The sequence below is a fragment of the Rhipicephalus sanguineus genome, chromosome 8 (genome assembly GCF_013339695.2).
Source record: "Rhipicephalus sanguineus isolate Rsan-2018 chromosome 8, BIME_Rsan_1.4, whole genome shotgun sequence".
NCBI classification, from domain to species: domain Eukaryota; kingdom Metazoa; phylum Arthropoda; class Arachnida; order Ixodida; family Ixodidae; genus Rhipicephalus; species Rhipicephalus sanguineus.
Window position 1 is genome coordinate 155,470,402 of NC_051183.1, and position 16,226 is coordinate 155,486,627.

Here is a 16,226-nt window from a genome sequence, read left to right on the forward strand (position 1 = left end):
TTTTTCTAAAGCTTTCGATCGCGTCCCACACAATTTATTATTTACAAACTTAAATCACTAAGAATTAACTCCAAAGTCGTCTCATGGATTGAAGCCTACCTTTGTTACCGTTCCCAGTTCGTTTATGTAAATAATGCAAAATCAGACCATCTTGCTGTTTTTTCAGGGGTCCCACAAGGTTCAGTGTTGGGGCCGACTCTATTTTTAGTGTACATAAATGACATCTACTCATGTATGGAACCCGGGGTAAAAATAAGGCTCTTCGCAGATGACTGCGTCATTTACACATCTGCTAGGACAGTCGATGATCAGGAATCCCGGCCGCGGCGGCTGCATTTTCGATGGGGGCGAAAATGTTTGAGGCCCGTGTACTTAGCTTTAGGTGCACGTTAAAGGACCCCAGGTAGTCGAAATTTCCGGAGCCCTCCACTACGGCGTCTCTCATAATCATATCGTGGTTTTGGGACGTTAAACCCCAGATATTAATTAATTATTAATTATTAGTCGATGATCAGATAAAACTTACTAAGGGCTTAGAAAATATCAGCACTTGTTGCGAAAAATGGGGCATGCAAATTAACACAAAGAACACCATGTACATGACCGTCACTCGTAAAAAAAGAACCTTTAAACTTCACATACACACTAATTAACGATCGCGTGGAACGAGTTGACTCGGTTAAGAACCGAAGTATTACGATAACAAAATCGCTCAAGTGGGACCTACATATAAGTAACGTTTGCGCTAAAGCGTTTAAACAACTTCCATTTTTAAGAAAACTAGCTACGGCTTCCCCCTCGGTGAAATTAACCGCTTATAAAACTCTGGTCAGGCGTCTATTCGAATACGACAGCATGGTATGCAACCCGCATCGAAAATATTTATGCCTCGCGTTGGAAAAAATTCAGCACCGGGCCATCAGGTTCATATACACAAAATATTCCAGACATGACAGCGTAACCGCGCTTCGCATCGAATCGGGTATACCTACGCTCGCTTGTCGGAGGAAGATAGTTTGTTTGAAATTACTTTGTCCAATTTATCACGACCTGACAAAGTTAACCAAGTCCGACTACTTGGGGCCGCCCGGACGTCGTCCTAGTAGAACCAACCATGTCAAATGTATTAGGCCAATTATTTCCCGTTGTAACACATTAAAATGCTCTTTTTTCCCTCAACATTAGAACTATGAAATTCACTTCCAACTGATATTGTTTGTTCGCAATCTGTGGCTGCTTTTGTATCGGCACTCGAGTTGCACATTGAGTCGTTATCGCAACCATGGGTACGATGTGTAGCATGCTATCAAACCTTCCGCATACTCAGTATCTACGCGTTTTCTGTCCTTGCACTGTAGCTGCAGCTTTATTCTTTTTTTTGTATGCTCATTTCTTTGCACATGCTGTTGGGCGTTTACGATGGCATGTTATTGAGTGTATACGCGTGCGCGAGTGTGGCTCACTGCGTCGCTTATTTGTCATTTTGGTATAAAGTGGCTTTTAATTAGGTGCCCAGTGTGGATGCTGATTTCTTTTATTTTTTATTTTATTTTTATTATTTTTTTGACAGAGCTTGTCTATTGTATTTAGTTGTTCCCGTGTCGTTCTTGATCTCATGCGTCTTCTTTGAAATGGATGCTTTGGCAGTACTATTTTGTATGCCCACTCCTGTATGAGCCTCGGCTTACAGTATTAATAAATAATAATAATAAAAAAATGTGACGTCGAAACTCATGGCCTGGTGACCAGAAGTAGGTACACTCAACAGTGAACGACATTAGAGCAGGTAGATTTTTCATAAAAGGGTTGAAATTACGCGCTTTATTGCATGCAGGTGTCAGGGAAAAAAACAAAAGATTCCGAAATGATTTTATTCACTTCAGGTACACTTTATTCCAGAAACAGCAAAAAAAAAAGGATGCTCGTCAGCCCGAAATTTAATATTTTCTAGTTCCAATAATTCGAAGCAAACAAGTTATCCTGATTGGCGAGGTAACTGCCACGTTTAGTACAAATGCCTCCAGCGTTCACAGTAGCTTGTCCTAAATCCTTCCGACTGATTAAATTGAGAGTTGGTGATCAATATGATGTTTGGCGAGCTCTTGCTGTATTGTGGCCACGTCTGGTTGTTGGGAATCTCTGGAATTCTGTTGAAAAGACAAACGATTATTTATTAGTATGCGCAGAAAGATTATTTGAAGAAAAGTAGTAGACTGCTATGATCACTTCAAAATTTCAATTCAGCAGGGACAAAAAAAACTCTAGACTGTGTGGGAGGCAAATCGTATAGAGGCTTCACCGCGGGTACCGTAGCCTATGCACAGGCAAAGCTTTTGCAATGTTGTATGATTTTACATTTTCCTAAGAAATATTTTTGCTTTTTCGTGTACCATCAAACATGGCGCTTATGTTAACTTTTTTGGCAGCGAAGCAATCAAGAAAGCACCACAAATGATTACTTTAAGGGCACCATCTATGTATCTTCCCTAACTGCGAATTCATTACCTTTCCACTTTAGGATAACGAAAGTTCCCTTGAGTTTAATTGAGTGTGGTGACTATTGCTAGGTTTAATGTGTGTGGAAGGCTTCTTTCCGAACCATTATTGCATTCGCGCGCGAAAGTTCAAATATAGCAACAACAAGCCATGTCATGGGAAACAGACGCCATTCTCTCAAAATAAAATGATCAATGAAATGAAGCCAACCTGTTCTAAAAAGTGTCACTGAGCATTGTATTGACATGGTTGCCTCTCCTTATAAACTTAAACTGCTGTAAATAAGTTCAGCGGGCAGAAGCTAGCTCTCTCATATGACGATTAGACAAAGCTCAGTAACGAACAAATATTTTGGGTATAAGTGGTTTATGGAGTATCGGCCGCTGCAACATCGTTTATTTCACTAATCGAAAATGCAGAAGTAGCCGAATCTCAAACTCGCTTCGTCGTAGGGCGTCTCGCTTTGGTAACTAAGATATTTATATTGATCAGGTTCGATATTTCTCTCCTGTTTCATCTGTGTGTCGGCCGAGTCATCGTGTAGTATACTGTATATTTGAAGCAGTAGCGTTTTTCCTCGTCTCTACCGACAAGGTTCTTCGTCATTACATTTGTCTAGTGAAGTAGTCCTAAGTGTTGTATTAGCCAAATCAATTACTTTGCGAGTGATGTAAGAAACGCTTTTTCAACATTCGCAACAGCTCTTGAGTTCACTGTTTCTCCGTATCATTGCAATATAAATGGCACCCCCTTTCCAACGTGAAACATCCTTTGTGATTTCATTGAGCTACTGCACTGATATGGCGCAATATATGGTAGAATTCCAACAGTACGTTTTTTTCACCGCCATGCTACATGCTTGGTCTCTCTTTCTGTACTCCTCTTGTCTCAATCATAGATCATTTGTTTAGCCTGTACTTGTAAATACTGATTTTGCCGAAAGTATAGTCGGAAGTACGGGGTGCGTATTAGTGCGGGCTTAAATACAGACTCCCAGAATTAAAAGAATACGAACAATGATATGTTTTTTTACTGTCTTTATGCTTAAGCATACATATGTAATGAACTGGGAAGCATGCAACTCTACATGTTACATATACGATTTGTGTATCTAATCGAGAAAAAGGGAAATCACAGAGTGACTGGGGCCCCTCGTGCTGTACTGTCGTTTTGATAGTAACACTTATACGTGAGATGCTGGTTACTGCTATCCAAAATAAGAGGCAGGAGTCAGGAAAAGATGGCAGCTTGTGATAAATAATTCCTGAACAGGGGGTGTGCTCCAGCCGAAGTTTCGACAAGCGGCCTTGTCTTCTTCGAGGCTGCAACTGGTTAAATGTTCAAGCTGCAGCCTCGAAGAAGACAAGACCGCACGTCGGCCCCAGCACACCCTCTGTTAAGGAATTTTTCATGGTTACTGCTACGCGAGAGTGAGGCTTCATTGAAGATGGCAGCGGCAAAGGCAAGTACCAGAAAATATGCTCTCTTATATTGGCGACGTCGTTTAAATACACAGTTGTTCAGCGTTATTGAACGACTTTACAGTGCAATCTCGCAGATTTTCTCTGTGGTATGCGGTCACGCTTGCACAATGCTGGCCACTTAATGTTTGCTTCATGAACACAAAAATGTTATGATTTCGCATATTTCAGATATATCGCTCTTTAATGTTCTGTTATTAGTTTTGCTTAAAGTCACTACACTGCGTGAGTTTATATCGGCTCGCGAAATTCTTACTGCATGATACAGAGTGTAACCATGCCTACCAGAATTGGGTTTTAATGATGTTCCCTTGAAATTTGATTTAGCCCCGCCACGGTGGTCTAGTGGTTATGGTGCTCGACTGCTGACCCGAAGGTCGCGGGATCAAATCCCGGCCGCGGCGGCTGCATTTTCGATGGAGGCGAAAATGTTTGAGGCGCGTGTACTTAGGTTTAGGTGCACGTTAAAGAACCCCAGGTGGTCGAAATTTCCGGAGCCCTCCACTACGGCGTCTCTCATAATCAAATCTTCGTTTTGGGACGTTAAACCCCAGATATTAATATTATTATTATTATTATTGAAATTTGATTTATTTTCGCTTGCTAGAAAGTGGAATATTTTAATTCGAATAATTTCCTGACTTGTTTCCATTGTAGTCTCCACTAAATCGCCTGATTGCTCCAGATATTTTACAAAATTGGTTTTTCTTGAATTTTTACAAGATTAGACGAAGCTCACATAGAAACGTCTCTTGCGGTTTCAATATATCAGTATAAATACTGCGCAAATTGCAACAAATATCCTTAGGGTGCATGGGCCATTATGCTAATATGTTAGCACGTATATTTGTTAGCCTTGACACATTCTGTGAGCTCGAGCACATGCGTTTAAATTATGCGAACAAACTATGAAAATCATCAGTAACACAGCATCCATACAGATATGCATCGACATGCTCATTTCATTGTTTTACATAGCCTTTGTTGTTTATTTATTGTTGCAGCACAAGCATGTTAATTATATAACAGTCGCACTGCCGAAAAAATTCAGTTCGTCATTCCTAAAAAGAAGGAAAACAACATACCCGTTTTCGCTGAAGGTGAATAGCATCCGAATAAAGGCTTCAGTCATACGTCCATCAGGGGAATCAGGATCTGCTGCGTAGGGGTGACCGAACGTGAAGGCTACGTCTGTTCCGTGGGGCACTCCCATCCACGCAGGAAGTGGGAATATCATCGACTTGTGGGCGAACACGTAGGAAAATACCGTGTGGCCGCTTTTGCTATAATATTCCGCAAAGAACTGCAAGGGACAGTTGAACACTCTGTCCGACACATAGTCGATGTACTGACGTCTCAGCGCGGTATTGTCGCCTTCAGCCACTTTTTCAGTGTAAGTATGCAGCACATCCGGCACGTCGTCCTTCAGCAGTCGCCATAATGCGGCGCGAAGAGATTTAACGAGTTCCTCCTGCGGGAAATCTTTAAGGTCTTCGGCCAAAAGCTCACGAACCACAGGGAAGAGGAGAAACGCAGCTCCTTCGTCGGAAGTCACGCCAGCTAAGACATCCACAGATGAGAAGAAACCGCGCTTCATGGCCATTATTGGATTTCGCGGCAGAAACTCATCGTGATAAGTGGGCGCAAAAGGGGCAAGTTTTGGTGCCGTGATCTCTAGAGAAGCCTTCAAGAGCTCGTCGGCAGATTTGTTTCTCATGCAGTGTACGATTTCTTCCGCATTGGACGCCAGCTCGATAGTTCCACCGCTTGAGCATCCGACGACGTTTGCGACCTTTTCTGCCTTCGCCAGGCTTTCTTCGACAGTGTCCTACGTGTCTAGGCTATACATTGTGCCACTCATCAAGACTGCCCTCTTGAAGAGGCCCTCGCTTAATGGCGACATTATGTGCGCGTGTATACACATCGAGCCAGCGCTTTCTCCAAACAACGTCACTCGCTCTGGGTCACCTCCGAAGTGTTCGATGTTGCGCTGAACCCACTTCAGAGCCACGTTCTGGTCCAACAGGCCAACGTTACCTGGTGCCTCGGGAGAATTGGCACTCATGAAGCCCAAGATGCCAAGACGGTAATTCATTGACACGACGACTACATCTCCCAGCGCAGAGAGAAAGACTCCGCTGTAGTTGGCCTGATTGGCGCTACCGAGAGTAAATGCACCTCCGTGGATCCATGCAAGCGCAGGCCGCCGAGAGCCCGGGCTTTTGGCGGCCTCGGGGACCCATACGTTCAGGTAGAGACAGTCCTCTGAGAAGCTTAAATTGCCCAGTGTGATTCCTTCCGTCAGCACCTGAATGGGCACGAAATATGATGGACAGAAAGAAATCTGTGACTTCTTTTGTGGGCCTTAGTGTTTCATGCATAAATAATGCTTCACATAAAAATCCAGATCTACCGATAGCATATCACTAGCAACAAGTTCACCACAAACACAACGTACCTAAGTATATTGATTTTATAAGGATTTTCATTGTAGTGCTAACAGTTCGTTCCATTTGAAAAACGGAGATCCTTTAAGATATTTCCACGCCAAAGTGGTGTGAAATCCTTCAGCACGGTATGTCGCTGGAGGAAACTTCTACACAAGTGCACTTATCTTCAAAACAGCAACTGCCTTAGGAGAAAGGTGATTTGGGCAAGTTGGTTGGTATCATCTTGAAAAGAGCGCTGTTTCTTTCGTGTTCGTCATCGTGTGCATTCGCTGTATTCAAGATGAGCAACTGCCTTCCTGAGCAGCGTGTTTCTCTACGCCTTGCTGACTCTCCCCGCAACCACGAAAGCGGAGAAGGGAAGTGAAATCAAGCGGGCAAAGGTGCATGGTAAAGAACGGACAAGAAGAGGCTATTGAGTACCCCGGTCACACTGGCAAATTTAGTGTCATTTTGAGCGAGTGCACTTACGCTCACAGAGTGTCACTTTGGCGGCGCGCTGCTACACGAGAAAGAGAAGTGTGCTCTGGAAATGATGGCAGTGGCGATTGTTAGTTTAGTAGCGCAACATAGATTTGTTATTTTTGGCAATGCTCGCTGTTTAATTGCGTATAACAGGCATGAACATAATTTACAATCAACTTTGCACGCAAATGAAGTAAATCTTGCAACCGCATAACATCATTGGTCATCACGAGCAGAGGTAAGACAGTGTCATGTCGTAGACGAATCGAAAACAAAAATGGCGGACTCCGGTGCAGAAGAGACGCCTAGTGGTGACGGGTGTTTGGAGCGTGTTTTGGCAGCATTCATTTGCTCCTCCCAAAGGCGTATGAGCACCCGCGTCTCTGCGTCGGACCACGTTGTCTTCGTGGAAGTGGCACCCGTGGCACACGCCATCACAAATGACTAAAGAATGACTGACCAACACATGCGCAAGGAAGTCAACAACGCGACGGACGCGGCCATTGCACGGCATGTGCTCCTGCATCCCCCTAGCGGCCACGACCGCAAACTGCCCGAGTGCGAGAGTAGCGAGGTTTTTTGTTGTGGCATAATTTGTTTGAATAGATGGCAGTATTCCTAATAACTAGAACGACAGTTTTGATCACCACGTTTTGCATTAGCGTATTTATTTGCAAGCCACTGCTACCGAGGCTAGACACTCCGTCGCAGCGAAGTGAGTTTGGCGAACGCACTTGCCGGCGAGTGTACTTAGCAGCAAGTTTCACTAAGCGTTCCTGTGTGACAGCATACAAATGACACTACCGGTGAAGTGCACTCCCTCAAAGTGCACTTAAGTTGCGCTGTGTGACAGTTGTATTAGGCTGATCTGCGTGCCAAGTACGGGAGTAAGGGTGGTAGAGAGAGCAAAAAGATGGATGGGATGAGTGCCCGGGTCGTCCAGAAAATTTGCTCGCGTGAAGAGGATGGAAAGGGAGAGCGGGAGCATTGCGTGCAGCCATCTCCACGCAATGCCCGCCATCGTATTACCTCATTGCATTGTTTAAAGAAATATATAACACATTGAGTAGCAACAGAACATCAGAACTTCGCAATCGAAGCGGTTGAAAGTTTCTAGATAAAAGGCTTAAGTGCGGCTGGTCATCTTAGTGTACCTACTATACAGTATAGATTCAAGAGCTCCTTTGGAAACGCTTATAGACTTACTAGATGGAGTGTACTGAACTTCCGAATAAGATATCATTTTATACGCTCGAACGCTAAGAGAGATATAAGAAATCTAAAAAAAATCTATAATACCGTCGCACGCAATGCACTGGCGAAGCAAAACTACCAAATAATGCTAGTTTAAGAGGGCATCGTGCGGACACGGCGGAGAAATTGCCGAAAGCAGTGGCACAGGACTCTATTGTTACAGGTCGAAACTTCGATGAACTCAAAACTTATATGCTTCAGTTAACTACCGGGCCCCGAGGGACACTAGATATCAAAAGTGGTATCTAATTCACAAGCTCTATGCCCTCACGCAAATGACTGTAAACGTTTCAATGGAATATTTCGTATCTACTCGATATAGCCGGTGCACGAACACGACCAGTCACACTTAAATCTTTTACAGCGAAAGCCGTTATGAGATCACAATAGCGGCTGTTTTTGGCGCCGTAGTTGTCCGCCGACGCCGGTGTCCGTAACTGTTATCGCGCGAAAAAGGAGAGGAAAAACGAAATAACAGAAATATCCAGGATTGAACGAGGTTCGAACCTGGGCCCTCTGCGTGGGAGCCCAGTATTCTACCTCAGGATCATCACGGCGCTTGAAAATGCTTCACTAAAAGACCCTATACAGGCTTCATGTCGGGAAGGAACCACAATAAAATATGTAATATATAGCGCGGTAGAAGAGTAAAATAACATTCAGGTGTCACACAACGCGAATTCTGTAACCAGGCGTCACACAATGCGAATTGCGCAACGAGTGGGTTGTTAAATGCTTCCAGCCCATTACAAAGGGGTCTGCCATAATTCTTCACCGTGATCAGGCACAGCATCATTAAAGTGCACGTAATACCTTATAGATGTTTAGCGCGTACCACGGTTCTCTGCAGAATGACGAAAAATGGCATTGTGGCTGCTTCCCTATTTCACTAGTGTAGCTAGTGTAGCCCCCAGAGAGTTTAAAACGGGCTCTAGAAATGCCGTTTCTCGGGCGAGTTGGAAATTCATACTTGCAAAGGTAGCGCTAGTAGACACGGACTATAGGATGACACACGGACACACCGACGGCAGGCGCTTCCGTCTCTGTGTCCGTGTGTCTTCCTCTAGTCCGTGTCTACTAGCGCTACCCTTCCAACTAGAAATGCCGCTCTTTAGCTTTCGCTGTGACTGTGCTGCGCTTTCCGCCTAGGCCTGATGTTTTTATTCACGCACGCTAAAGGCCCTTGACGGGCATTACATTGGAGGGGGTGCATGTTACAGTGAACATGGGGGGAGGCTACAGTGAAACAGATGTACACTCGTTAACAGCAGCATAAATGAAGCAGACACTAGCGCATACAACAGATATTACAAGGTTTAGACATGCGGGTTAAAACAAAATTTTCCAGCGATATTAAGCGAACTATTTCAAATTTGTAGATATGAGTCGTGGGTGCTTATAGACACAGCATTATATGCTAGATCATTGCAATGACGGATGGCACACAACAGTGGTGAGTCTTTTAAAAGGTTAGTACACGTGTATGGAACTAAAGCTTTGAAAGGGTGATCTAGACGCGGGAAAATGCGATAGGCAGGCAATAGGTAGGAGGCAGCAAATGGCGAATTATTAAAGTAAAGCGCGTGAAAATGAGATAGCAATGCCAACCATCTTCTTTTCTCTAGTGATGGGACGTTCAGTGATGCCTTGATATTCGTGATGCTCGAATGCCGTAAGTAGTTTCTAGTTATAAATTGGGCAGCTTTATTTTGTATCGACTCTAGTTTAAAAGTCATGTGTATTTAATTTGGTTTCCAAATTAATGAGGAATATTATAGTTTAGAGCGAACCAGTGAGGTGCATGCTATAAGTTTTGTCTTCCAGTTAGCTTGATGCAAGTGGCACGGGCGCTACATAAAAAAAAAAACATGTACTACCTGCTGCGTGGCGCCGATACGGCGTCTGGGGCCTAGTTCTTCTTGCGCCCGCTCTGGCGCCACCACACCGGTACAGCTGTTCACGGAGAAGCACCTCGACAGTCGCGTTTGTACGCGCGATACTTACTCCAATCAGGCCGTAGATAACGCGTTTTATAGTTGCGCATTACAGGTTGAATATTGAAGTCGTTATTAGAAGCGCCGATTACCCCCCATATGTGAACATTTTACCCTAGGAGTACCAATGTTTTGTAGAGTGGGCCTCAATACTCTCCATGAATACTGCCCGTTTGACTCATCTGAAGTGAATAGTATCACTGAATCACTGATCCCATTAATTGGCAGGCAGTCGCCGGGCAGATTCCAAGGGCTTACGTATCGGCCCACCAAAACGCACCACGTCAAGCGCACACAATTTAAATGCAGGTATTTCAGTGCGCCAACGATTGCCGGTTGTGGTCGGAAGACCGAGATAGAGCCAAGAGTTGATAACAGAAACAAAATGTATTATCAGTTAAGGCAGTACTAGCATCACACGAACTTGCACACTCGGCAGGTATCAATTACAACTTACATCACTTAGATGGTGTTTAAAACAACGGGAACAAAGTTACTGTGCTACAAATGTGCTCTCATCTATTCGAAACTATCCAAGAACACTTAAAGCCTTGAATATTCACCAAACGTGTGCAGCCCACAATTCTTCGAACGTTTCTGGAATATTTCTCTTCCAGGAAACACTCAAACGAGCTCCAGCTCTGATCATCGTCATTCGGCGACACACTTCAAAACAGTGCTCCCCAGCCGTCATCACTCGATTCTCCAAGATCGACTGACCCCACTACACGACTCAGTCGAACAACATAACTTCTTCGCCGACTTCACCATCCTCTCCTACCCTCCATCGTCTCTCGTTTGGGTCCTTCCCGTTTTCGCGAACATTTCAAGTGATTGTTAGGCGCGTAGCACGTAGCACAGCAACAGCTATGGGAAAGGGATTCGTCGCGCCGGTTCACCTGCGGAAACAGTCGGTTCCACTTCGATTTCTTGAATTCTCCCTATCTGCGCGGGCATAAGCGTGCGCAGGGTTGCCCTTCAGGGGGGGCGAAGGTTCGTCGCAGCGCCCCCCCTCCCTATTATGTCAATGTATGCGGCTGCCTTTGCGCCCCCCCTATCGCCCCCCCTACAATGTATAGGGCTGACTTTGCGCCCCCCCTTCTCGCCCCCTTTGCCCCCCCCCCCCCCTGCGCACGCCTATGTGCGCGGGCGTTAAGCTGTCGCGACGGCGTCTTCGGTGGAGAGGGTGAGGGCATGCCCAGAGCACCTTTTGAAGCTTGTTTTTCTCTTTTTCTTCCGTTGTGCGCGCCCTGTGGAGGGGACAATCGGGTGGTGATTGATGCTGTCGTCAGGATGCGGAGGCGAGCGCCTGTTTTAGCGCTCGTTTGTGACAAAAAGAAGTGCTCTGCTACGAATATTACGCTTCCCGACACTGTAGATCGCATGGGATAATAATATCTGGGGTTTAACGTCCCAAAACCACGATATGATTATGAGAGACGCCGTAGTGGAGGGCTCCGGAAATTTCGACCACCTGGGGTTCTTTAACGTGCACCTAAATCTAAGTACACGGGCCTCAAACATTTTCGCCTCCATCGAAAATGCAGCCGCCGCGGCCGGGATTCGATCCCGCGACCTTCGGGTCAGCAGTCGAGCGCCATAACCACTAGACCACCGTGGCGGGGCAGATCGCATGGGAATACGTCGTACTTCACAGTAGCATCTTTTCGCGCGTTCGAGTTCAACAGCGGCACACAACAGCTTCACGGCATCACACCGCTAGAAAAAACCGCCTGATACGCACGCGCGCACCAGTAAACTGTACTCAGGCGCAGGAAACATGAGGCAAGATGCCCACACGCGCGGTCGCATACAAGAAAAACACGAGAAAGCACACGAAAAAGCACACGGACACGCATAAATCCTGAGGCGACCAAATAGTAACACGAACCTGCGTCTGCCTTGAGTACCGTACTAGTGGCGCCCTCACCCAAAACAGCTGCTGCAACTGTCAACTCAGCCGACCCGCGCTCGCCCATTGACGGCGACGCGACGCAGCAGGCCGCACCTGTTTTTTTATGTAGCGGCCGTGCAAGTGGCGTCTGATGAATCCAAGTGTTTTAGATGCTTTAGATGTTATTGCATCAATGTGGCCATTCCACGTCCGGTCGGCGGACTTAATTTGTATGCACTGGATTTATTCTGTATATGGAGTAATCCTAATGACGTTCAAATCTGGCAATAGCGCTGACTATCGCAAGACATATAGTTTGTAGGTGGCATCACACGTGGGGACTTAAAACGTATTTTTTTTTATTTCGAAAGTGCCGTAGGTTATTCCCATGGGTTTGGCGTTCTTCGTTGCTATCTCGCCTAGTTCACACCTGGGGTAACCCGTGTTGCAGCACAAGTTAAAATAACGCAATTGCAGATTGGCAGGCAGTGTAATACGTAGTTGCAGAATGGGTGGGAATGGGAAGGAATGCGTAGTATGGGAAACCAGAAAACTGGCTGGTGGGGTGGGGTGGGTTGATAACGCACGCATAACACAAAATTAGCTGATGCGAGACAGGGCAAGTGAAGACCACTGAGAGAGCTGTTTGTCGTCAAGACGAGACAAATAGGCTGCTGCCTCTAACTTAAATCGCTGAACTATTGAGGCCTTCCACAACAGTGTTAAAGGCATTTCGTGCCTAATCCATTGCCAGCTTAGCCACTAGTTGGCTCTTCAGAGAGCTGTTTCTTGTCCGCGTGTGTCATACTCATACTTTGCAAGGTTAAGTATGCCCTTGTGGTACTCACGCATCCCTCACCTGTGGGCAGGCTGTGTTTCCAGCGGTGGCGTCCACGGTGCCCGCCCAAGGTGTTTTGGGGAGCGGAGGTTTAAACCGGAGCTGACCTACAGGTGGCTGGGCGAACGGAATACCAAGGAACAGTCTTGTTCAGGACACGCACAACCCTGCCGCGAACTGTGCCTTCCGTGGTCTGCCTCTCCACGAGTGCATCGTCGGCCGTGGCAGTCAGCACGGATGCAACGAGGCGCGCCAGAAGCGCTACACTCATCACCATTGCGGCTCGTTGATGAACTGGCTTGGAGTAAATTCGTAAGAGAGGCGAAATCAGGAAAAGCATCGACAACATTTTGTAGGAACGAAATATAGCCACTCATACTGCGCAGCTACCATCTATCAGTGACTCCTCAACTCCAAAGCCTTAAAGAAGAAATTCAGTAGACAAAGACCAAATATGTGTCAGTTTTTTTCGGATTAAGGCTCTGCAATACTAATTTATGACTGTTTCCTACGAAGCACTGGCTGGAAATTAATGGCGCTGTTTAGCATCAAGAGGCAACTGACTGTTTATGACAGCTTCTTTCTAAAGGGAATTGCTAGAATTCCTGAGGCTGGTAGGGTTCAATTACTATGCACAAAAAGCATCATACACGAGTCTGTTTGTACTCTAGCGCCATAAGAATGAAACTGCTGTCGCCAAAAGAATCTTGCAACGTGTATTAAGCCGGACCTCAGAGCAACTCAGCAGCCGCGCATCTCACGTTAGGTTATATTGTAAATTATCAGAGTTAACCATGCTATTATAATTGGCACAACCGATCGAAGATGACACTCCGCAAAAACAGAAAAGACGATGAAAAGCTCCCTAACAAGAAAGGGCAACATAGCATTCCATATAATGGTGAGTAAAGACATCGCCAACGTCGCATTATGATGAATATGTTACGAAAGTCATGTCTAAAACTGAAATCGCTTCCATCTTCCGAATTTCCATACACTGCCTCTTATAGCAAACTTAGCAAGAGCCCGAGATGTCCAACCAAGGTGACGAAGTCTGACTTTACCGATAAAAATGTCATCCGTAATTCATGCATGATGCTTTTAGCGCCTGCGTGAAGCAAAAAACGCGCCCTACAATTCGGCTGCCCTAAAGCGCAACCTTTTACTCGGCACCTTTGTCCCACCTTTGATAGCATGACACTCCACCACTGACCGCGCGAACAGGTGATAGAGCCATTCAAAGCTATGCGCTTTAATAAATGCCTTAAGAGGCCCTCAGGTAAGTGGGAATGCCGGAATGTGAGGTCGGCTTTGGTCTCGCTTGTCTACCAAGATCGCTAGTCCTTGTCGCAATCTTCTTGGAAACAAAGAAAATTAATATTACCTAATACGACAAATTGAGAGAGCCGTGGAACAGCGTAGGTGTATTTCGTACGCCTAAATCTTAATTTCTTATTTTTCTTTTATTTACCAATACTGTAGGCCTTTGTACAGGCCAATACAGGAAGTGGTTAGAGCAGGTACACTTGAGCATGGGAATTGTAAAACTATGAACGAGAAACTTGGATAACAAAGCAAAAAAAAAAACGAAGCTTAACAAGTAACCATTCTAGCAATCAACATAAGAAACGCTGCTGCATTTGTCATACAATTTAAATAAGGTCTAGCACGTAGCACGTAGCACGTGAACTCATGGTGACTAGCTATATCAGTGGCTATATTTCGTTCCTACAAAATGTGGTCGATGCTTTTCCTGATTTCGCGTCTCTTACAATTTTACTCCAAGCCAGTTTACGAGTTTACGAGCCCTTAAAATTTCCACTTCTTTCCTTCATTCATAGTGAGGGTCTCGTTCTGGCAGACTTGATGCTTTGAGGTGGTGTGCGCGGGATTATTGGTCAGCTGCCAGGTCGTATTAAGTTCACGTGCTACGTGACGCCAACCGGCAGAAAAAGTGTGTTCCACACTCGCCGTCATGGCTACTGGTGGCGCTGACTGACGCTCCCACGTTTAAATGCACATATATACCCCATAAAGTGGACGGGGGGATGGCCGGCGCGGTAGCTCAGTTGGTTTCGGACGCGTTATTCGAAGGTCGCAGGTTCGGTCCCTGCCCGCGGCAAGCTATCTTTTCGCCCACTTTTCTTTCTTTACAGTTACCTTACATATACTACTAAAAAGATCCCCAATACTTTCCCTGGCATTTTTGTCAGTTAGTGCTCATTAATATTGTGTATAACATAGAAAAACGAGCCCTTAAAATTTCCACTTCTTTCCTTCACTCCGAGGCTATGGCCTTCTAACAATCAGGCCGATCGCAAAAGTGTCAATAGAGTACTGAGGAAATGCACTCCTGGTGAGGAGAGAACTTGGAGGTGGACCAAAGCAATCTGGAGGATAGTTAACAAACGTTGCTCTCTGGAGACGCAGCGCCGTATAACACGTTGTCTTGAGCGCAAGCGAAATACTCGCCACTGAACGGCTTGTTAGGGAGAGGCAGAGCTGTGTCAAGATGATTGCTATAGTGTGAACGTAGGACTAAGACAAGGAGAATCCTGTGGTGCATGTTACGTCGCACAGACCAGAAGATGTCTAAATGACCCAATAAGGAAGCATGCTAACACGGTTAAAATTGGGAAAGGTGGATTTCTTCCACAGCATTGTACTGCCTGCAACTGCACGCCTCTCTTCGAGGACACAGTGACGCTGTACAAACGCAGGGATGATCGTACCCGATTGATCGCTGAGGCTGTGAAGATGGCACGTGAGAACAGCTCATGTGTAAGCAAATTTAATGCACGTTCATGCGTAAGTGTAACGCCTACCGAAGGCCTGAAGAACGACGAAGAAAGAACAAGTCAACGCACGTGGCTCACTTCTTCTTTCTTCCTGGTTCTTTAGTCCGTCAGTGTGTGTTACACATAGCGCACTTCCACATGAAAACTAACGCACGCGTAAGACAATTTCTTTAACTTCTTTTAATTTTTGTAATTTTTGTAACTTAGTAATTCAGATTTTTTTCAGGGTGAAGGGGCCAGTCAAGCTGTGAAATGCAGCTTTTTTCCCTTCGCACCAAACCACGTATACAGTGTATTTTCATGTACTTGTCACGTGGTTGAATAAACTCAAACTCAAACATTCACAACGTGACCAATTGGCAAATGTCTGCATAAATCTTCCTCTGTCCCAAACCGCGTCTCCATAAACAGTGAACAAGGCACACTTTTACGAGACGCATCTGTGCACCTCGCCCAACTGCTTTACATTGTGATTTCCGTTAGAATGGATCATCGAGAGAATGTTGTGTGTAATCTAGAATCGTCACCTACCATACAGGAACTTCAACATAGGAATCAA

The 16,226-nt window shown here is 45.4% G+C and overlaps 1 pseudogene; it reads right to left on the bottom strand.

Annotated features, from left to right (window-relative positions):
• Window positions 1-1,839: 1,839 nt before the first annotated feature.
• LOC119403610 (acetylcholinesterase-like) lies at window positions 1,840-13,146 on the bottom strand (annotated as a pseudogene).
• Window positions 13,147-16,226: the final 3,080 nt, after the last annotated feature.